This window comes from Crocodylus siamensis, chromosome 10, assembly GCF_052110815.1.
Source record: "Crocodylus siamensis isolate JL-2025a chromosome 10, ASM5211081v1, whole genome shotgun sequence".
NCBI classification, from domain to species: domain Eukaryota; kingdom Metazoa; phylum Chordata; order Crocodylia; family Crocodylidae; genus Crocodylus; species Crocodylus siamensis.
The window spans coordinates 12,297,215-12,320,507 of NC_143404.1; the positions used below are offsets into that span (position 1 = coordinate 12,297,215).

The 23,293-nt window shown below is 48.3% G+C and overlaps 1 long non-coding RNA gene across 1 annotated transcript in view; it reads left to right on the plus strand.

The window, feature by feature from the left end:
- Window positions 1-11,256: 11,256 nt before the first annotated feature.
- Window positions 11,257-23,293, plus strand: part of LOC149856237 (uncharacterized) — a 53,198-nt gene continuing 41,161 nt past the window's right edge. Inside the window, exon 1 of the long non-coding RNA XR_016444491.1 lies at window positions 11,257-11,525. This is a non-coding gene — a long non-coding RNA (uncharacterized LOC149856237). The remainder of the gene's footprint in view (window positions 11,526-23,293) is intronic.

Here is a 23,293-nt window from a genome sequence, read left to right on the forward strand (position 1 = left end):
GAGCTTCATCAATGCCAGAGGCTGCCAGGTTTGCGGAAGGATGACTAGGAAGCAGAGCACAGCAAGAAGGTTAACTTTGCAAAGCAAATGGGCTAAGAGCACTTCCTCGATTGATACTAGGTAAAAACAAGAGAGATCCAGCCTCTTCCAAAGATCGAGATGAGATTGAGAAATATCTTGTTGGTTGTGTATGTTCTGCATCAGGTGGCAGCATTCATTCAGTTCATTGTCTGGCAACAGAAACGTTCTAGGCCAGCGGTCAGAAAGGCATGCAGAGCCACTGGATCCGGTCTTTGGAGCTGGAGAGCTTTGCCTGTGCCCGCACCCATGCTGCAGCTGTGCAGCTTCCAGCTGTGCCTGTGCCACTGTGACTTCTTCCTGCTCTCCTGGCTCCAGCGTGAACTGGGTAGCTTCAATGGCATGTAAGTGGCATGGGGCTTTGCCTATGCCCTTACTACCATCACTTCTCCATGCCCTGGTCTCACATTGCAGCATGAGTGCAGCTTCTAGCCAGCAGGAAACAGCACTGAGGCTGGGCAGCTTTCAGCCACACCTGGGGTGTTGGGGGAATGGAAGAGGGGAGAAGTGATAACAATGTGGATGCAATTTACAGGTATCTGGTAGGGCTGTGCGAAATTTCGCCAGCAGTTTCGTTTCAATGCTGTTTTGACTTGTTTCAAGCTCGAAACAGCAAAATTGAAATGAAACAGAGAGCTTCGAAACAAGGCAAGTCGAAATGTTTCAAGGGGGGCTGGGGAGGACTGCTCTCATTACTGACTGTGTAGCTGACCAATGACTCATCCTTTCCTGAGGTCTCTTCCAATCCCGGTACTCTGGGGGAGGGATGGAAAAACTGCATAAAAGCATTGTTTGAACTGCATTGTTTGAACTGCCCTGCTTTCTGCCTTGGTGTCAGTTGAGTGAGGGTGCACCTTAACTCTCACACAGTGTCACCCACCCGTGTCACGAGTTTTGCCTGTCAGCAGCCAGAGGTGCAGGGACCAGAACCCAGAAGCCTTGCACCCATCTCCTTGGAAGCTGCCAGGCTTTGTGGCCTCAGCAGGGGCTAGCATCCCTGCAGCCTTCACCCTGCTGCACCTTAACATACACAGTGTCACCCATGTCACAAGTTTTGCTTATGCACATCCTGAGGTGCAGTTTCCCCGAACTCCTGCACCTTGCTCCTTGAAACTTGGCAGCTTTGTGGCCTCAACAGGGGCCACCACCCCTTCAGTTTTGACCCCGCTGTAGCTTAACACACACGTGTGCCATGAGTTTTTTGCTTTCAAGACTTTGAGGTGCAGTTTCCCTGAAATGCCTGCACCTATCTTCTTGACACCTTGGCAGGCTTCATGACCTCAAAAAGGGCTACCATGCCTGCAAGTTTCATCTAAATCAGGCCAAAAATGACAAGTAATAGGCTGTTTTGAGCTTCCCCATTATAGCCTATGGGTCAAACGTCAAAACAGCAATACTGTTTTGACAAAACAAAACAAAACAGAACAGCAGTTTCAAATTGGAACAAAATTCAAAATGAAACGCTGTTCCCTTGAAACGCAAATTGAAATGGGACAGTACTGTTTCTCAGAGCCCTGGTCCTAGTGCAGCTCCTCACTTGTTGGAAGCTGTGTCTATGCTGCAACCGGGAGGGCAGGGGCTGAGGGAAGCAGCAGTGGTGCACGTGCAACTCCCATCTGTGTAGCACCGGCGTGGGCCCAAGGAAATCCCCAGCATCTGCTGATGCACTGCCAAAGCCACCCAGCTGACATTGGACTGGAGCCTGGTTGTTCCAGTCTGCAGCTTATATCAGGTCGTCAGCCCCTGATCTAAGCAAAGAACCCATGGAAATGAGTAAAAACAGCACTCCTGCTTAATCCGTGCAGGCACAGCAGTTAGCTTGATGGCCACAGGTGCTGAGCAGCTAGAAACCTCACTTAAGTCCATGGGAGCACCAAGTGCTCAACACCTTTGGAAATCAAACCGTGTGACCGCGCTGTCCAGCGATGCCTCAAAGCCAAGGAGCCTGACAGATGCGTGTCTCATTCAATGCCTGAGTTCCAAGGGATCAGCGCAGCATAATGAGCCTCTGCTTTGCTGGCACCTCTTAAAAAGGCAGTTTCCCAAAACAACGAAGGATACATTATGAATTTTTTCCAGTAACTCTTATATGAGCAAGCAACCCCTGGAGCACGGACCAGGACTCTTCCCCACCCCCGAGAGTGTTGCCACGAAGAGAATATGCAGTCATACTTCCTCATGCTTGTGCAATCGTTCTGGCCCCCTGGTTGCATATTCCTTTCTAGCGAGTGGCACTGCTTCAATAGGAGTGGTGTGACCGCAGCCCATCCCAAACTATAGCAAAAAAAGAAATATAGTTCCATATGAATTGTGGATCCAAACCCAAAAGTGTTTGTATTTGAGATGATAATGTAATACTGCATCTTTCTTTCCCTAGTAATAACTGAGTGAGAATGGGGGGGCGGGAAAGGTAACAAAACAGTTCCTCAGCTGGGATCTGACTCAAAGTAGTGAGTTCAATGAGGACCTTGGCTAAATTAAAAAAAAAAAAAGAGTAAAAAATGTTCTGCTGTGTCGGCTTCTCTCATAGAGGCCTGAGGAAGCTTATTGTGATACCCAGAAGCTTGCTTATGTCTATCCCAACTGTGTTGGGTGCTATCTCGTTCCTTTTAACTGTGGTGCTGAGAAGCCTAGAATGGAGGTGACCACCTGTCCCCCCCACAAGACTTCTTGCCTCTCGCATAAAAATTATAACTAATCCACTAATTCCTATAGCAAGAATTGCTTGGTCTTTTTCAAAAGAAAGATTGAGGAAGGGGCAGAAGAGGAAGTCCAATGACAACTTGCCAAGGATTTTGGAGATTTTAATAGCCAATTTCTTGTCCTGAAGAAACAGAATGAAGAATCCCAAAAGGAATAAGGATATATGGGTCAGTTCTCTTTTGGAAGTTTAAGCTGCCTATATGGCAGCGATTCATGAACAGAACTTTTCAGGTGATAAGATCTCCAAAGCATCATTAGTCTGAAGGCCTCTGACCAATATAAACTACAATTTTTGTGGGTTTTTTCTTAAATATGAAAAATCCGTTGTAAACTTGAAATACAATAAAATGAGTAGATTTAAAATGGCACATACACTTGCTACAGGTGCCCTGCCTCTTTATTTGTATGCTTGTCACAAGCATCCTTTCCTGACAAGACTTATATTTAGAGTTGTGTTTCCTTTGCAGAGGATAATGATGGCATTAGCACTTATGAAAACAGGGATCATCCCTCAACCTTGTAGCGGTATTTGGAGGAAAACACCTGGGCACAGGGAAGATAAATGTAAGAGAAAATTACTTTAATTATTGGTTTAAAGTATTTGTATAGAGTAAACCTATCCATGCCTGCCTTTGTTTTGAGCACTCACTAACTTAATATTCAAGTGCCTTGCAGGTATTAATAATTTTTCTCCACACAAGTCACCCATGAAGCACGGAAGCAGCAATATTCTTATTTTTCAGCTGGGGGACCTTGCACACAAAAATAAGGTGCGCTCTCAGTACTAGAGCCCAAATCTGAGTGCCAGGGAGAAACTTCCACAAGTGCCCAGGGACCAGATTTGTAGAAGTCAGGTCTCTGAGTCTGATAGTTTCGCTTGTCTTCACTGGTTGGATTTGGTGCCTAGAGGCCTTTTGAACATCTAGTTTGAAGCAAGTCAGGCTCCTCAGTCCCATTTGCTAAAGCGCCTTAAGTACTTGGGGCCTTGGAGTAAATTTTCAAATGTCCCACTGACCTTTAGACACAGTGCTCAAGTCTCTTTAAAATGAAAAAAGAGAGCCACGGGTTTATGGAAATAATGTCTCACCTACAGGAAGCTGGGCTAATTGCTCTGCTACGGTCTGGGTAAACCCGAGTTACTTCCAGCCTTGTGCCTCGGTTTCTGGACCCTTACAGTAGTGATGATGATGCACTTTTGTAAAGTGTTTTGAGATCAATGAATAAAACATGCATGTAAGACGTAGTGATTATGTCTTCAAACCAATTTCCCTTCTTTTTTAGCCTATTGGTGATTTACAGTGCTTCTAAAAATAAATCCAAAGCTCTCTTTAAATATATTTTCCCCTTGGAATTTGCACTTGTTTATAACTTGACCCAGGATCTGCTGTGTTTGTGCTGGATCCACCTATGATGGATTACTACGTACAGCAAAACAGCAAAGTGTGTTTTTTAAAACCGTCTCTAAAAGTTACGAACAGCTACTGTCAGCAAAGTGAGGGCATCATCCTGTTGTCAGATCTACCTGCGAGGGCTACACAAAGACATGTTTTAGCCCAAAAGGGGCAAAACAGTGTGGGGGAAAGTTTCATGGGTCCTTGGTCTCATTCCATCAGCGTCCTGTTGGGTGCTATCTCGTTCCTTTTAACTGTGGTGCTGAGAAGCCTAGAATGGAGGTGACCACCTGTCCCCCCTGCACAGCTGAGCTGCTCTGGCTTTCCCCATGGGGAGCACACCCCAGGGTAAGTGGCATGGCTGCAGCCCCCACCCTGGCAGCCCCGCTCTTGAGCCAGCAGTCCTGCAGGGAGAGGAGGAGGGAGGAGGGCAGATTCGGGGCATACACCCTGTGGGGAAAGCTGGAGTGGCGAGAAGTGCTGGACTGTGCTCCCAGAGCCTCCCTGGGAAGAAGTGGGCAGGGCTTCGGCCAATTTCCAGAGAGCTGCAAGTACCGTGCCATCGAGCCACGTGTGGGTTGCAACTGATTGGCAGGAAATCACCAGGGAGACTGGCCAACTGATTAAATGTCCAAAGTAAATAAAATGGTTTTAAAGTACCTAATCATTAAGAAAACTCTCCCTGCAACAGCACTGGACTTCCTAGAGCTTGTGGCCATGCAGGAGTGAAGCAAAACAGCAAACTAAATTAAAAGGTTTATATAGAAGGAGGCCAGGCTACAAGGGCCCAGCTGTTTTCTTCAGCCATGCCCAAACCAGTAAGAAAGCACATGCTTTGCTCTCACTCACTCTTGGCTTGCTGTTCAAAACTTTGGTTTCTTAAGCAATCTTAATTGCAGCCATCTGTACACACTGCGGGGGTCTGACCTTGGGTGAACCAAGTCCATTTTTTCTGATTTACTCAAAAAGTGTCTTTAATCAGGGAAAAATCTCAAGGATCTAAGGGCAGGATTTTTGTGGGTTATACTTTTTATTGGACCAGCTCTGTAGTTAGGATAGTTTTAGACAGGCTTTCAAATGTAGGGTATTTTTCAGGGTCTCAAAAGTCGTTTTCCAAACCATCAGGGAGACTATCAGAAGATAATTATCTAACTGTGGCAGGCGTGAGGCCATGAGGAAAAACTGACCTGGAACAGGTGAAGAGTGGAGCTGCCAGGATGCCGCACTGACCAGGAATGCGCCAGAAGTGGAGCCATGGTAGAAACAACACGGCGTCAGAGGAAGAAGAAAAAAAAGAACAACAGATCCCAGAGGAGCCAGGACTGTTGGCATGGGCATGCTTTATGGTGGCATGCCAGCACTGATTCACAGGCCAACCCCCTGAAGCTGGGATAAAAAGCCCGGTGGACGGGAGACAAGGGAACTGGTAGTGGGTTCTCCAGTACACCCAGATTGGCCCCGAATGGAGCAGAGTCCCACTGAAGGAAAGTGGTGGCTGCCCCAGGAAGGGGCCTCCAAAAATAAACTGAACCCCAGGGGGCTGAATGACCTACCTGAAGTGGCGCTGTGGACTCCAGACATCCCCTGCAGGATTGGACCAATCAGGATCCTGAGGAGAAAAGGAGAGACAGATGCCCGAACCGTGACAAGTACAGACCGTAAAGAGGAAGAGAGACACTGGAGAGCAAGGTAACCCAGGGTTGGGAAGGAGTCTAGACCAGACCCAATACGGCCTGAGAAAACTCAGACAAGACAACATCCAAATCTGACTAGTATAATTCAAAAGGTCAGGATATAAGAACCTATACCAGACCAGACCTAGAAAACTGAGAAATAACATTTTTGGTTGGTATTGGGTGGAGTGTAGGCGGAGCCCCAAACGGGAAGGCGGATGGGAGGATTGAAGGAAGGTACCAGAAGTGGCAGTACATACAATTTTTCTCCCAATTAAACACATTTATTCCAGCAAGACATGGCAGGCAAGAACCCCTGAAGACCTTCCAGAATCTAACCCAGCAACAAGCTGTCCTTTCCTCAAGCAGCTGCAAAGTTGGAAAAATCCATACAAACAAGACACACTGGTGAGCGGCATGGGAGGTTACGCTAACTTTCCATACATACGGTCAAGCGGCCCTGAGCATGGAAGGATCTAGGATTTTGAAAAGGGGTGTGCAAGATGGCATGATGCCTTATCATATGTAACACATTGGACATTTCTTTAGTTAAAAAGAAACTAGAAGCTTTACTAATATGCTCAGCTGAAGCAAAACTTTATTGGAATATGCATTACTTTGCCATATCACATATTATGTATAAAAACACATTAAATTAGGGGGAAAAAATCAAAAGATGTTTTTCCATTAGTCCTGTAGCCATTTGAATTAAATATATGGCTTTCCAGTTTATAAAATAATTTATAAAACAATATCTCACCTTCTTGAGCATCTTGACAGTTCACCCAATGCTTCACTGAAAGTTATTTCCACACCTGAATTAATGTTTCCACCTGAATTTATTTTTTCCACACCTGAGTTAGTGATTCTTGCTAGAGTTAAATGAGTCTAAGGCTGTGAAATAGGCGGTACATTACCAGGAGTAGCCAACAAACAGCAGAACTGCAGAAAAATGGCTGGTTTGATTAGTGCAACATCAAGATGGTTAAAAAGGAGCGGGGGGGGGGCGGTCATTAACATCTGTGGTATGAAGAGTTCAGAAGAAATCAGTAAATTATAATGAGCCATGAAGTCAAGTGACTTTCTCACTGCTGCTTGAGTAAAAATGCTGATGCCACTGCCAGGCAGTTGGTTTAAAGTTTGGGTGGACCAAAGGGTCAACAATGGTAACTTGGTAACCCCTCCCCCGCCAATCTGCTTCTAGTTTTGAAACTATGGGTGTGGATGTAGGAACGCTGAAAGCCCATTCAAAAGAGGAAATGTTTCAAAAGAGCAGCAGCTGGTACATGCCAACTATTACATGTGAAAGAGCTGAAAGCATTTTAGCTGCAGCAAACCCACCCCAGTTTTAACACTTCTTCATCCAGGGTTAAAGTTGTGCCTACACTCATCGTTTCTCCATTCCAGGCCAGTTGTCTGCAGCACTGATGCTTCCATCGGTGTTCAATGCCCTGGCAGGCTCGAGCCTGCCAGGCATAATGTTTTGAGTTTCTGGTGTCTTTGGCACTGAGGTCAGGTGTCTTTTACTGCAAAGCCAGAAGCCACAGGGGAAAGCTCACATTTACACAGCCTGGCTGGGAATAGTTCTTGGGATAGCATGAGCTTGGCAATATTATTTAAACACCTGTATTACATCCAGTTGCTATTTACAGTTGCTTAATTGTGTGCAGATTTCAGCTAGATACAGGCTCCTGCTTTTTTTGGAGACAGATTTTTCCCTTATAGACCAGGGATTGTCAACCTATGGCCCACAGGCTGGATCTGGCCTGCAAAGTGTTGCTTCCATTAGCTCTCTTAAAGCCGATGCTTGCCTTAGAAGTTTGTGCAGATGTTTCTACCCCATTTGTGATTAAATAACAGATTGTTTAGGCTATGTGATAGTACAGCATAATTGTACAGTGGAATTAGTTTTTTTTTCAGAACAGCCAGTGATATGTGGCATGAGGATCGTGAGTATTTTTATTATTTCTTTTCTTTTCTTTTCTTTTCTTTTGCCAGCAATCAGAGGCTTCCTTTGGAAAATGTTGAGGGAAAATATATTTTCTTCAAAATATGCCATAAAAAGTTTGATAATTTTGGTAAAAATTCAAATGCAGGACATGCTTGGCTTTTTTGATCCAAAACTCTTGAAGAAAGTAAAGCTGTCCGTGGACAAAATTCATCTAGTTGTTAATCCAATTTTCTGCTGAAAACCATTTTGATGAAACAGTTTTGACCAGGACTATTTCTCACAGTTGCTAGCAATGGTGGCAGAAGTTATCGAGGGGCTAGTATTCAGCTGGCCTCTGGAACTGCGAGTGCCATAGACGGGCAGCTGGGAACTGCTGGGCTCTTGCAGGTGTTTGAAGGCCTCGTTGGGCAAAACTACATGTGAAATTAGTACACATAAATAAAATCTGGGGCTTATTGCTCTGGAGTTTTTGTTCCCGGGAATGCCGTTTGAACATGCACCCCTGGGGCAATTAACTCCAAAGCAATCAGCTCTGGAGCTTATTCATGCGCAGCACTTGGAACCCGCATGGTCGGCCTGCCAGCCCGGGGCTGCTCCATCCGAGTCAGTGTGCTGCAGAGGGGCTGGCTGGGGCACGAGGGTGCTTCAGCGTAGGGCTAGCCAGCAGGCACCCCCTGTCAGTGAAGCACCCTTTTGCCCCAGGCAGCCAGGTCAGCATCTACACGTGCACTGCTGTGCATGAAAAAACTCCACAGCAGGGTAGGATTTGTATTTATAAATCCTCCCCTGCTGCAGGGCTGATTAGTGTCTTGCCTCCGAAGTACGGGTGCACGTGTAGGTGCTGAGACGTTCACTCATGTCTCATGTAGACATGCTCATTTGGTGGTAAGACTCATGTTTTAACCATCCTTTCTCCTGAGACTTGGCTGGTTTCCCTGTTCCCAGTTTCTCCTAGTACTTGGCTGGTCTTCTGGTCTCTGTTTTCTCTCAGCTTCTGCCTGTTTCTATGGTTCCTACCTCGCCATGACCTCTGGCTTCCCTTCTGGTTCTGGCTTTTGGCTTGTTTCCTGGCCTGAGTCTGTCAGACTGCCCACATCCCAGCTTCCTGTATAGCGTCCCAGGCTTAAGCTATCCGTGTTGTCAGACCTGTAGCCCTCACTAACGGGCCAGGACTTGAGCCTCCTTGTTGTGAGAATGTGTGACCCTTTCCCGTGGCTGGGGAGGGGTTAGCTTTTGTAACTGAAGAGCCTCTCCCCTCAGCCTCATCACCCCAAAACCATTTGTTTTGCAAGCAGAAAAGGAAGAAAAGGAAAGAATGGGCATGAAGCTAAGCAAATATCTTTGTGGTCAATCTAGTAATCACCCAAAGCCACCGATCTGAACCTGAGGGTGTAGGTTGAGGAAAGAACTTCCCCCACGCTCACACAGTTAGTTTTTGAGTTAGTTTTGAGCGTTGGATACACAAATATACTGTTTTGTGTCAATGGTACTAGGGCTTGGGGAGTGGCTGAAGTGAACAAGTTGCTGAAGGGAGGGAATGCAATCTTTTCAAGGCCTTCTGGGTTATCTTCATGCAGAGCAATAATGGTAATGCTTGGCTTTTGACACGTTATAAGATTTTTCAAGAGCAAATATGTTGCTGTGGCTTTATGGCTAAATGGGTGTGAGGAAGAAGGAATGCATGTTTCCCTACAGCCTCCCCTCCTGTTGGGGCCCAACAGTATTCCTGGCTCCAGGGGAGCATTTTGCCATTAAGTGTTGACTGCTCACATTTCTATCAAGAATTTGTTGGTTCCTAATTTCCAGGAATTTGCAGCTATCTAGAGCATTCAGTCAGTTTATCCTTCCCACCCTTTAGTTAAATGTTGATGCTGGTGATTTCACAGGGATTTTTCATTATGGGGGAGTGTAGATGATTGTATACTTCAAATGAAGATGACTGTAAATATTCCACTGGAGAATTTTCTAAATGGAAAGGGGAAAGCGGTGGTTAAAGTGCATGCATGGCATGCAACAGGTAGCAGAAAGAAAGGCAAGCCAGGGGGTATCAAGAGGCATGCTTTTATGTACCACCTGAAGGAAACCTCTTTTGATTGGTTGCATTCCCCATTTGCCCACATCCTGGGAAAGAACAGCTAATCACGGCTGCTGCAGGACATAGGCAAAGGATAGATGTTAGACACCCCGCACTTCCCCCTTCCCCTCCCCCAAACCCCAGTGTTTTCCAGACCAATTTAAGCACTGGGAAAAGGAGAATTGGATGTTGTTCACCAGATCTGAAAGAGGAGAGACTGAGACTAGGACAATAAACTCAGTGGGAGCAAAGATGAGTCCCAACGGAACGGTGGAATGTAAAACATGGAGCAAAAAGCCACATGCAACCTGTCACAGGGTGGCCTGTCCCTTTAAGAGGGGACACCCAGCCCTGTTGAGTAGCTGCACTTGTGGAGGAGCTGTTAATAAGAGGGTGACTCATTGGGAGCTTAAAAACCCAGAGAGAAGGAGATTTGTAAGGGATCAGCATGGAGGAAAGGAGCCAGCTAGGACCATAAATGGCCAGGCTCCTGGGCTGGGGTGGGAGCAAAGGTGCTGACTTGGGTTTATGCCAGTGCCTGGTTGCAGACATAACCCCCTCCTCCCTCTCCCCCCACCCCAAACAATGCTTTACTTTTAACTTGGTGTGAGCCCTGTGCGTGCCTAGAAGAGGCAGTGCATTACTTCAGCCTGGCTCTCCTGACGTCTGTAAGGATAGGGAGCGTTCGTGGGGCTTTTGTGGGGCTTTTATCTAATAGCCGATTGAATCAACTTCAACTAAAAGCACCAAAACTCCCCTCTGAATCACCTGTTTTTTACAGACGCTGCAGACCTGGGTCAAAGTAATTTGCTTCTGGTAAAGTGTGTTTTTGTTGTTTGTTCTCTTTAATGTCTGCATGCAAATTGGCTCATGGATGCTGAGCGCACACTCATTTTTTTTGGTTGGTGCTTGAGCCCCAAAGCACCCACGGAGTCGGCGCCTATGGGTCAGAGCCAAAGGAGTTCCTCCCCCAGTGCCCATAACAGGGCATCGGGGTTTGGGGGGTTTGTTTGCTCACTTGTCTATTTGTTTGCAGTTTGAAGACTGTCTTGAGCGGTGAGGCCTGGCTCAGGAGCCCCTTGAGGAGCAAACCCTCTTGCAAAAGCCGGCTGGGCCAGAACTTTGCTTATACAACCCATCAAATGACACGTTGGACAGGACCTTCTCCCACTGCCAAACAGCATCTGAGGGCCCCCTTCCCCTCCCGGATACTTGTGGTTTCTCTCCATTCTGCTCTTGGACTCCGAATGGTCCTGGGGTATAAAAAACCTGGGGAGGGCTCTGCATGCTGGTTTGGATCAGACCCTAGGCCTCGCTCCACCTCCTCCACCCAGCACTTTCACTTTCCCCAAACCCTTTCCCCCCCTCCCTTTCGTTTCTGCAGGATCCTGTGGAAAGGAAAAGTGAAAGTGCGTAGCTTTTGTTCTCCTCGCAGAGAAAAGCAGCCCAGTTTGGGGTTCACAGATGATAGCCCCTGGCTCCAGGATTGGGACTAACATATCCTTGGAAGTGGCTTTGAGAGCAAATGGACCCCTAAATCCCTCTGGACATAGCAGCAAGCCTGGACTGGACTGACCATCTGCCTGCTCCAGGCTTTCCCCCCTGGGGCACAGTGATCCCTTCAAGACCATGCTGAAGAGGAAACACTCTTGGAGGTAAGGGGCCTCTTAGATGAGATTTCAGGGGGTAAACTCCTCAGCACAGAGGGATCCATTGTCTTCATTGTGCCTTTAGGAGGACTGAGCACAAGAGAGGTGAGGAAGGGGAGGGCTGGGGAGGCCAAGGACAAGGCTGTGGTTGGGGAAGGTGGAGAAGGCAAATATACTCAGGGAAAGGTTGGGGGCGGGTGGCAGGGGTGTGTGTAGATGAGACAGGGCACTTCGGGACTGGTGAGGGAGGTGTGGGGATGAGGGTGCCTGGGGACACAAGGCAGCTGTGTGCATGATGGGGACCCGGCCATCGACACAGCAAGATTTCTGTCTGAAGCAAGCTGTGCCCATGGCTATTGCCGTTGTCCATTTGGCAGTAGGGCAGGTCTTCATTACCCTCCTGGCTTTTTCCCTTTTTTCCCTTCCCTCTCTTTGGGCTGCTGGGTGATTGGGTGAAGCAGATATGGAGTTAATGGAGTAATAACAAGAAGTAGATAATCTTCCTGTCACTTGATCCATCCCTGTGACCATTCAAGCTGCTGCCAGACGTGTTGCTGGCTCTTTGCGTGACTAGTCTCTTATAGGGTCCAATTTTCAGCGGTGCTGAGTGCCAGCAGCTCCCATTGCCTGCAGCCACAGCTGTATTCCTCAGCACCTCCAAAAATCAAGCCCAGGATTAGCTGGGTAATTGGAATTTTCCTTTAGTTTAATTTCTTTTGTGTCCCCACAGAGCTACAAGAGCGCTGCATATTGGTAGGCTTGTTCATCAGATCTCATTGCAAAGCCCTTTCCCAGCAGCTTATGGCTTTAGCTGAACTCTGAGCTGATGTTTTTCAGGCTGGACATCTGCCTTAGGCTCTGGGTCTGGTTTGTCTGTGTGAGTCTTTCATTCCCACCCAATACAAGGATGAGGCATACGGGAACTGTAGAAAATTCTGGTGGCTGCTTCTTGGAACAGCTCCCGTGCCTCCCCTCTCCCAGACTTGAGCAGTGCCTTGAAATTTAGCATGTTTTTGGCAGGGAATGGCGGGGGGGTGGAGCAAGCCGTTCATTTTTGTGTCAGGGATGCGCCTCTTGCTTTTGTTATGAAAAATCTGACCACATCTGGCCAAGTTTATAAAGTCCTGATAGTTCACTGTTTGCCTAGACTTGGAAATTTAACTCCCCGAGGACTGTGTCCGCAGCAACCGCTCCAGCCTTGGCTTGAGCAGGACGCTTTCTGAAATGGCAGCTGTCCGCTGCTGCTGGCTGTCCTGGGGCAGGGGGATCAGGTGAAGGCAAGGAGCATGGGAAGGGAAGGGGGAGAAACTTGGACTGGGAGTTGGGGAGAGACTGGGTCTGATTGGGCAAAGACTGGTGAGGATCACAAATTAGTGCGTGATGCTGATTGGACAAGGAACTCGGGGAAAGAGGTTGACACAGAGCAATGGAGATGGCGATTGTTGGTGAGGCAAAAACTGGTGGAAAGGATGGGGTGGGCATGAGAGAGGCGACAAAAGCCAACAATGGACTGAGCGGAGAGACTGAGGCAGAATGAACCTGGAGAGAGACCTGGGCAGAAGAGCCTGCGCTCACTGAAACGCTCCAGGTTCATGAATCTCACTCATCCTCTGCCCCCAGCGATATCTGTGACCCTCGCAGGCAAAGTGTATGTCAAAATCCCCCTCTGCGGCTAGTCTCCAGAGAGGATGGCAGCTAATTACTGCCACGCGTCCCTCTGCTCTGGGCAGGTCTGTGGAGTCTGTCCCCATCGATGGCCCATGCAGGTGTCAGTGTGATGCTATGTGACAGCGTTTCTGTTCTCGGTTCAGTTTTTAAACCTAGGCAATTTGCACTAACGACAAGCAGACGCACATGATAGGGCTGCAGCATCACACAGTGAAAAGCTAAGCAGCCATTGAATCAGGGTTGCTCAGACTCTCTTAATTCACCTGCACTGAGTATCCACATACAATCATATGGTCCTGTTTTCCCTGGTCCCCTGGCTCACTCAGTGCATAGGAGGCGCTTGCTTTGGGGATGAATGAGGGTTGTACAGGCCTGGACTCTCTTGTTGGAGAAGATGGACGTTGTCACAAGGCACAGGCTGGCAGGAAGATCAAGGCTGGTCTCATGGTAACACCATAAAGAGGAGAGTTGTCTTATCTCCCTGCCTCTGCCCAGCACCGTACCTAGACTCCTGGCAGCCCCAGGCAAACTTTTAGTATTGGACTCCCCTTCACCAGAGATAATGGTAATAATAATTTTTAAATGATCGTTTTCGGGCCCCCTTTCTGTTCCAGTGCTCAGAAAATCAAGTCCTAAGTGTCACAAATTGGGCATCTAAAATTAGTGGTTCTACCAGGTCCCTGTGTATTACTTCCCCCATTCTCTGATTGCCATGAAAATAATTGCTGTTTGTGAGGCAGGTGGACACTGCAGCCATGAGTATAAACTCAAAACGAAACCTCACAAGGAAAGAAATTTTGTCTTCAGAGCAGGGTGAGAACAGTGTGCTGTGCAGGGGCCACACACTGAACAATGAAATAAAATACTGAATAGCTGCTCCAGAAGTGAGCACCATCCATCCATACCCTGAATAAACCATGTGAGAAAAAGATGTGATGGTATAATTAAAGCCTATACCATAAGGCATAGAAACAATAGAGCCGAATTAAGATTGTGTTGGTATTTCCTTATATCTCAGTGCTTGGGTCCTGTAATTTAAATCATGTTCTATTAAAGTAGCTTTGCATGTGAAATTTTAGAGAAGCTTTGTTCCTGGCAGGGTTGGGTATTTGACCGGTCAAATGAAGTTTGGTCAATTGACCAGTCAAGTATCGGATAACAATCGTAAAAATTGCCAATAGGTCCAAATAATACAAAGAAAAAGCACAAATTTTCCATTAAGAAATGTGTCAAAAAAACAATAAAAAATTATATTTTGTCAATAAAGCTACAAAAAAAATGTAGACAAGGTTATCTGAGTAAACGTGGTGTTTTTTATTAGACCAACTGAATAGTTGGGGAAATTGTTCTTTGCAAACTTTTGGGCATAGGTGCCCTTGTCAGGCATAGGGAGTCTCTTCCCTATGCCTAAAGAAGGGTGCCCGTGCCCGTAAGTTTGCACAGAACAATTTTCCCAACTGTTCAATTGATCTAATAAAAGATATCACATTTACCCAAATATCTTGTCTGTCTATGCCCTTAGACCAACATAGCTACAAACAGCACCCACAGAAAATACAGATTTTTTGTAAAATTGCCTTAATCTTTGACTGGTCAAAAATATGCAACCGACCAGCCAGTTGACAATATTTGACCTCAGCTGACTGGCTTGCAAACTCTTGTTCCTGGAAATTCGTAATCCATCACAATGTTGTAGCTAGAGGCGTGTGTGTGTCCCTAGCATAGATGTTTCTAAACACGTAGTGTTTCTAAACATCTGAACGAGAAGAAGATGATTAGGAACAGTCAGCATTGACTAAGGTGATTAGGAACAGTCACCAAGGGCAAGTCATGCCTGACGAATCTGATTGCCTTCTGTGATGAGATGACTGGCTCTGTGGATGTGGGGAAAGCAGTGGATGTGATATACCTTGACTTTAGCAAGGCTTTTGATACCGTCTCCCACAGCAGTCTTGCAGGCAAGCTGAGGAAGTATGGGTTGGATGAATGGACTGTAAGGTAGATAGAAAACTGACTGGATTGTCAGACTTGACGGGTAGTAATCAGCAGCCCCGATATGCCAGTGCCCTGCCCCTGCCCATGCTGTTGCCTCTCACTCCCAACCCACAGCCCCTTGCTGCTGCCATAGCTGCATAGGCAGGTCCTGCCCAGAGCTGGTTTGGCCCAGCTGCAGCTCTGCACCCTGCTGTGGATGCAGAAATCTTGGGGGGCATGTGCCCCCCCACCCCTCCATGTGGCATGTGCCCCTTCTGCCCCCTCCCATCCGAGTCCAGCGGATGGCAACAAAAATGGTTTAGGGAGTTTGGGCACTTGGCTTGGGAGGAGAGGCAGAGGGAACTGAGCTTATTTAGCCCGCAGAAGAGAAGACTGAGGGGGATTTAATAACAGCCTTCAACTACCTGCAGTGGAGTCCAAAGATGATGGAGCTAGACCAGAGGTTTTCAACCTTTCTGGATCAGTGCACCCGCTGTGGCTGGACGTGGAGCACTGTACCCTTGGTAGCCAGATGCAGGAGTTGTGGGGGGCAGTGGCGCATGGCCAGATGCAAAGCGGTGCCTGTGCGGCAGTGCAGGATGGTGCATGGCAGCACCCCATCCCCACCCACCCGTGCATACGCCCTAGGGCCTTCTCAAGTACCCCCGGGGGTACACGTACCCCTGGTTGACAACCCCTGAGCTGGACCGTTCTCAGTGGTGGCAAAAGATAGAACAAGGAGCAACTATCTCAAGATGCAGCAAGGGAAGTGTAGGGTAGACATTAGGAAAAACTCTCTCACAAGGCAGGTGGGGAAGGACTGGAAGAGGTTATTCAGAGAGGTGGTGGGATCTCCGTCCTTGGAGGTTTTTAAGGCCTGGCTCAACAAAGCCCTGGCTGGGATGTGCCCCCACCTCCATTTTGTAGTGCAGGGACACTGAATACATGTGAAGCCATGGCTGCTGGAGTGTGCTACTTAGCATGCTCCAGCAGGCACGACTAATGGATTCTGCTTTAACAGAATTAGCATGCATCAGAGCAGGCATCAGGCACGTGTATACATGCCCTAAAATTCTGAGCTCCAGTCTTTCTGGTAAGCCTTCCTCCATCCCCTTTCTCCCTCACAGCACTCAGGGGCTGGCTCTGCACCGCTAGCCCACTGAACCTAGATTAAATGTAGGTGCATTAAAAGAGCGCCGCATCAGTGCTTAAAAAATGCACCCAACTTGCCCATTAGCCAGGGATAGATGTAAAGTACAGAGCTCAGGAACGCCACCCAGCACATCTAGAAGAGTTTAGGCAAAGGGCCTGGGAAAAAAAACCTCAGATTCTCTGGCACCTTCAGGAAAGGAAAGGATTACATGTCTTTTAGGACTGGGTGCTGAGCCTACATCTTCTGTATTAGTCTCTGCTTGGTATCTGTCATAACACACATAAAGCTTCATAACCTTGTACGAGAAGGAGCTTCTGTTTCGTCTGCTTCTCCATCTCTCTGGTGGCTGTGACGGGGGAGTCGTGTCTGCTTCTGCTCTTCCCCCACAGATTCCTCCAGTCTTTCACTTCCCTTCTGTTCCTGTTTTCCAAGAAAGCAGCAGGAGACTAAACTCCTGTGGTCGGTGGCAGAGACAGCAAGAAAAAATCATACTCACGGGGTGTTCCTAGAACCAGATACCACAGGCCTCGTCTTGGCTCTGGATATTAACTTTGAGGTCTCCAAGGACAGCATCAAAAGAGATGAGAGCAAGAAAGAAATCCCCATTAGTCTTATTTCCTGGCTAGTTTAACATTGGTTGCTCTGTTACTTTTTTTTTTTTTTTTTTTGCTTTCTTTGTGACTTTCCACGAGCACACAGCCATGCTGTGGAAGGCATAACCCATTTACAGGGATATTCTTAAATTCTTCATTGCTTTGGCCTGGCAGGTTAGGAAAGTCTAGGCAGTGTGTCTCTGGGCAAAATAAGAAATCTTCAGTAACCGGGGGAAGTTGCTCTAAGGGAGGCTGAAGTTTTCTGCTGCAGTGAACGCTTTTGGAAGTGCCTGTGATGAGGAACAATCCTGGGTCTTCCAAAGAGAAGAGAAAATTCCTGTTTATGAGTCAGAGCTGAATCATGCTCAGCAGCTGGGTTTAGTAATGCTCAGGGCAGGGGAGAACTCTAAGGGATTGAGGAATCTCTTTGCATTGTCCTTCACTTATAACCTTATCTGCCAATGCATCTAGGTCAGGGTTTTGCATAACTTGCTGCTGCCACACTGCAAAGAACTTCTCATTCAGCATTGGTACCCACCCACCCCACCTTCTGCTCAGCTGCTGCCTCCCACACCAAGCTGAGGAGTGTCTTGCTTTTACTCAGAATAGTTTGACAGTCCAATAGCATTGCGACACCAAAATGTTTCCTTTACTTCCACTCCTCCTGGTCATCCTCTTCCACATCTCTCCTCCTTTAGGGCAGCATTGCTCACCCCATGGGTTGTGACCCAAAAGTGAGCAATGAATATATTTCACAAGAATATATGAAAGGGTCCTGAACAAACTTTAACAATGGATTCTCTTTTAAAGGAGAAAAAGGTGGGAAACGGTGGCTCTTCCCTTGCAGGCTGGCGGCGTTCAAGCCTGCAAGGGGCTCCTTGGGACCCCCGTACCCCACACAAACCCCACCCTGCCACAGACACGGTGGGGCTGGGGCCTGGTGGTGGGAGCCAGCAGGTCAGGAGTGAGGGGCACTGGGTCAGGACTGCTGTTTACAAATGGGTCCTGGTACAAAAAAGCTTGAGAATCACTGCTTTAGGGGATCCTCTTGAGCCCATCTTTCCTTTCTGTCCCATTTCCAGTCCTCTCCCTGCCTTGTATGTGCACTCTCCTACCTCATGTCTTCCTTTCTGTCACCTCAATAAATATCTCCAGATCCACCTCAATACATATCTCCAGCCCCAATATTTAGATTCTATCCAGGAAAAGCACACACCAATGGCGCGTGCTTCCTCAGCCTGACAAAGGGTGTTTGTACTTGAAAGCTTGCAAAGAACAATTTTTCCAATGATTTGAGTTGGTCTAATAAAAGATATCAGATTTACCCAAAAAACCTTGTCTGCTTATCTCCAGCCCCAAAACTTTCATTCCTCCCCTGCTATATTCCTAGCATGTCTCTCCCCCCACACTCATTTCTTATTAGTATTGCAACCACATCTAAAATTTCTAGCCAACATCTGGACAAACACTGCTCTTGAGGCCATGCAAACACAAACTAAATAGACAAGACAGATGGCAGAAGACCAATTACTCCCATTTCACAGATGGGGAGCCAAGGCACAAAGGGGTGAAGCAGCTTGCCTGGGGTCAGTCGGGAAGTCTGTAGCAGAGCCAGGAATTGATCCCAGAACTGCTGAGTCCTTGTCTAAGTCCCATCTTGGACCCTTTCAACTTGCCTCTGCCTCTGATGCCTGAAGCTCTAGTGGCAAGCACCAGGCATCACTGCCAAGCTGCAGGGGAGCATTCCCATGCATGCACTTTTGGCTGCTCTTTATGGCTGCACCCAGCAGCCGGGCCGGCAGACTGGGAAGTGTGCTGAAGGAAAGGCCCCGGCTCCTGGAGGGATTGTGGCAGCTGGCAGAAGGCACGGGAACGTCCGCACATGCCTCCTACCAGGTGCAGGGCAGCAGCAGAGGCCTCGCTTCATGTGGCAGAGCTGGTTTAACAGCAGGTAGGGCTGCAGGCCAGTGTGGAAGGTGAGCTGGCAAAACCCTGCAGTTTGGATGTAGCCCTGCCTTGTCCCTCGCCTACTCACTCATTTCCTTTCAGATGAAAAGGAGGGTGAAAAGGCTCAAAGAAATACTCCCCCACGGCCTGCGTAGAAGGCTAAAAGCATGGGCCGGAGAGACGGTGCTTGAGGAGAAGCCACTACCTTTATCAGCTCCCTTCAACAGCACTGCAGAAGCAGCAGGTCCTGGAGCAGCAGTAGTTGCCGTAGGCATGGTAGTGCTCTACTGCCAGGGTACCTGCCAGCAGCGCAGCCTGCCCCATCCTCAGGCTCGGGCCCTGTCTCCGTACTAGCTCAGTGCCACCCGCTGAATTGCTACAGCTGTCACGGGCAGCGCATCTAGTTTTTCTTAGCAGTCTCCAGATCAGATCTCAGCCCGGCCCAACCTCACTTAGCTGGAGAGCTCTGACCAGACTAAGGGAATCCTTGCTGTAAGATGGGGAGGTAAACCCGGTCAAGTCCAACATCACTAGATCAGAGACTAAAACACTCTGTACCTGCTTCTTACATCTGGTCGCTGAACCTACAGCTGACTTCAGAAGAGGAAAAAACTGAAGCCACAGGGTCATGAGCTTGGCCGGATGATGTTTATAATTTCATATTAATCAGCAGAGTTGGTTAATCGTAGTCTGAAAATAACACCCATCAGGAGAAAAGCAGCCTTCATGCTTGTGGCCTGAAGCAGAAGTGCACAGAGCATTCGAGGGCTGGGGGTTTGGGTTGTTCGGCTGATCATGTGAAGAGCTTGTGAATTTTTGGTTAGCTATTCATGAGGAAGGCACAGCCTAGAGGGAAGGGTATTTCCAGCTGCATTATCCCAGCAGATGCAGTCTTCTGGAGTGCCCTGGTATGTGGGTGTGGGGGGTGGCAGCCTTATAGCAGGCAGCCTTTTCTACTATATTTGGTGGTCCTGTTCCCCCAGCCAGTGCAGGGGAGGGGAGCAGGCTGCCGTCTTTCGGCAAAGCAGCCTCTGTGCTCAGGGACAGCAGTGGTGCGCTGGCCCTACAGCTGCATCTGATGAAGTGAGCTCTTGCTCCTAAAAGCATATGCATCTCTGCATCAGTTAGTCTACAAGGTGCACCTCTACTTCGGCTTCTCCCTGAGGCCAACTACCTCTCTCTGCATTTTCCTGGTTGACACAAGCAGACAGGCTTTGGTGCTCTCTCTTTGGCAGACGCTGGACTAAGCTCCAGGCTGACTTTGTAGTTACAAAAGCTACGGGTGCAAATGTCTGATCCCCTGGGGCAGTCTCGGCCAGGATCCCAGCTGGGTTTGGAAATGTCCTTAGTAGCTGAGTCAGGGACTGTGGCTTATTACCCAGCTGAGGTTGTGCTTCTGTAACCAGCCAGGGCTAGATGGATTTTCTTCACATTTTAGAGATAAGAAATTCTCTTCGGGGTAAGGCTGAGCATCAGGCAAAGGGAGAATTTCCTGCAGAAAGCACTACGCCGCTTAAAACTGGGGTGTACTTTTCTTGCAGTGTGGTTGGTGCAGCTGTGGTTACGGGCATTGCACACCACTTTCCAGCAGCGAGGGCCTGTTATTCATCCCTCTTCATGACTGTAGAGGGCAGTAGCACCTGCAAAAACAGCCTTATTCCAAACCAAAGCAGGTCATCGGAGAAGAGCAAAGACAAAAAGGAAACGGCTCACATCCTGAACTCTTACCGAGAGCTTGTGCTGCGTGCACGTGGGGCTCCCGCCGTGCGAGTTCCTGCAAGGGATTTTGTCCTCTGGATCCTTAGGCTTTGCTTGGTTTGTGTTGATCTTCTGTTTTAGTGGAAATCCTCATTTGCTCCTTTGACTTGTTTGGTGGAGCTGAGCAGTCAGGCCAGGCTGTCTTTCTTTGGCAGAAATCACTTGTAAAGGAATCTTTGCCGAAATCAGTTGGGGTTTTCTCCGCTCCTGAAGTCTCCTCCAATGTACTAGGCTACGCTTAAAAGCAATTCTGGCCTCCCTGGCAGCTAATGATACTCACCAGAGAGAAGATCCCAAGTGCTGTGCTGTCCTGGCAGCAGACACAGGCTAAATATCTAATGCTCAGCCCCCGTGGGGTGGGAGTACCCCTGGTTTCCCTGGCCAGGGTACGGCTCTTTCCTACCATTCAAGCAGCTTCTGTTCCAGGAAGGGATGTACCTAGAGCAGTGATTCTCCACCTGGGTGCCACGGCACCCCGGGGTACCTTGCAGTCCTTTTGGGGTGCTGTACAGTGTTAGCACTGTTAAGTGTACAAGCATTAGTCACAAGATAAACCCAGAGATTTCAAATAGGGATCCACAATGTTAAAATTAATCTGACCTGTTGTGCTCTTTCTGAGTCCTTTGCAACAGGAGAAGTGCTCTATTCTTTTTCTGCAGTCAAAAATTAAGAGAAAACTAAGCCAGCATTTTCCAGGAGGTGCCTTGACTCTAAAAAGATTGAGAGCCGCTAACCTAGAGGGTGCAGGTCCCAGCTAGTATAACGACCACTAGGGGCACATATACATATGCCCAAAAGCGGCTCTGGTGTGTGCTAATTAGCATGTCAGAGCAGACTCAATTAATCAAGTCTGCTGGAATGTGCTAATTAGCACTCTCCAGCAGCCTTGGTGTTACTCGTACTCAGTGTCCCCCTACTTCAGAATTACTGTGGCAGGGGCACTTTAACTAAAGCTTGTCAAATAAGCTTTAGTTAAAGCGCTCCCGCTGCTGTTTTGAAGCACAGGGATGCTGAATACATGAGATGCTGCAGGTGCTTTAATCAGAGTGGCTTCCAAAAGCCGCTGTAATTAATCCCCCCTCCCCACCCACACACACACACACACATACGGACATCCCAGAGCACATGCAGAGACACCCTAAGGGCTCTGCACAAGCCACCTCCAGTTAAAGCAAGCCCAAGGCCACTGGAAGTTGCACTAGAAGGTGAACTCGTTGATCTCAGGAAGGGGAAGGTCAAGGTGCTTAAACCACTTTTCTCCAACCCCTCTGCACACAGAGCGATGCTTAGGTGGGATGGATGGGGTGTCCCAACACATCTGCCTGCCTGTGCCAGCCGATTCTGATTGCCTTGGCAATCAGGGTGGACTGACTCCAAGGTGGACTGACTCCAACTACTTCAGTGGCCTGCACCCAGATTTACAGCAATCTGTGATCGGAGTCTGGCTCTGGGGTGTCTGTAGCACTTTGAGAGAGGGTTGTGGTTTTCTCTGAATTTCATATCCTCTTTCTGTGTTTCCTTTCTTCTCTCCTCTCCTCCTGCAGGCTGGAGATGCAGCACAGGTTCTGCAGTTCAGTGACACATTTCCCTGCCCATCCTCTTGTCCAAACACCTGTGGCATGCAACAGGAAACTGTGCAAACAGCTGGTTTGAAGGGGGAAAGAGGCGTCTACAGAGCTTGCTTGAGCTATCTCCCTATTTATCCCCAGGTTTAACTCCCTCTCAGGGCCCAGCATCCTCCCAGTTGAAGAGGCCTGGGGGCAATTCGCTTTCAGTCCTGCTTTTGTTTTCTGTAGCTGGGAGTCTGGGTTAAATTCCCCCTCCTTCCCATAGGGTTGAGCATACTGCTTCAGTGTGGTGTGGCACCAGAGAGCTCAGAGACAACTGATGCTGCTGGAGATCAACCACCGTTCCCTGCAGGGCAGCCATGCACCGAGGTACAGGGCCAACCTCTGCCTCTTGCATTTCGAGGGGCAAAACTCAGTCAAAGCATTTTTGCATCCTGCATCACACCAGACCGAGGCAGGGGCCTTGGCCACCCCGGTTCCCCGACGGCCTGTTCCAGCAGGCTCTCTGGTTAGCTGCGTGAAATGCTCTTGAGAGGGAGATTCAGTGTCTCTTCAGTGGTGCTGACAGTTCAGGGGTTTCAGTATTTCACCTCATGTTTGTCACAACTTGTTCGCAACCTGACACCCAACCCACCCTTTCCTGTCTCATCATGAGCTGCTGCAGGGGAAGAAAAGCGGCTGCAGCAGCTATGCTTATCGCTTCACAGCAGCGATGGTTCAGGCCCTGGCCTACAGGTTTCCCTCCTGCAGTAGGCTTCAGCAGGCACCAGAGTCATGTTCAGCCACGGCTGAAAGGCTTGCAAGGTGCTCAACGTGGATAAATCCTGGCAATGGGAAGCTGGATAGCTGCCCCTGAGCTCCACTCACGTAGGGGTGGACTTGGAGAGTAGTGCTAAAAGCAAGAGAGATTGCAGGGCATTCGCTTCACTGGGGGCTCCGGAGGCCTTTCTTTGTCCTTGCCAGGGCCCTGCCATGTGTCCACCAAGAGGTTTTTTTCTGGCTCCATCTCACAGTGTTTGGACTCTCTGGAAGCACTCGCACAAAGATGAGCTCAATGCAATGATGATAATAGTGAGCATGGCAGGACATCATCACTTCTGGAGCATGGGAGGG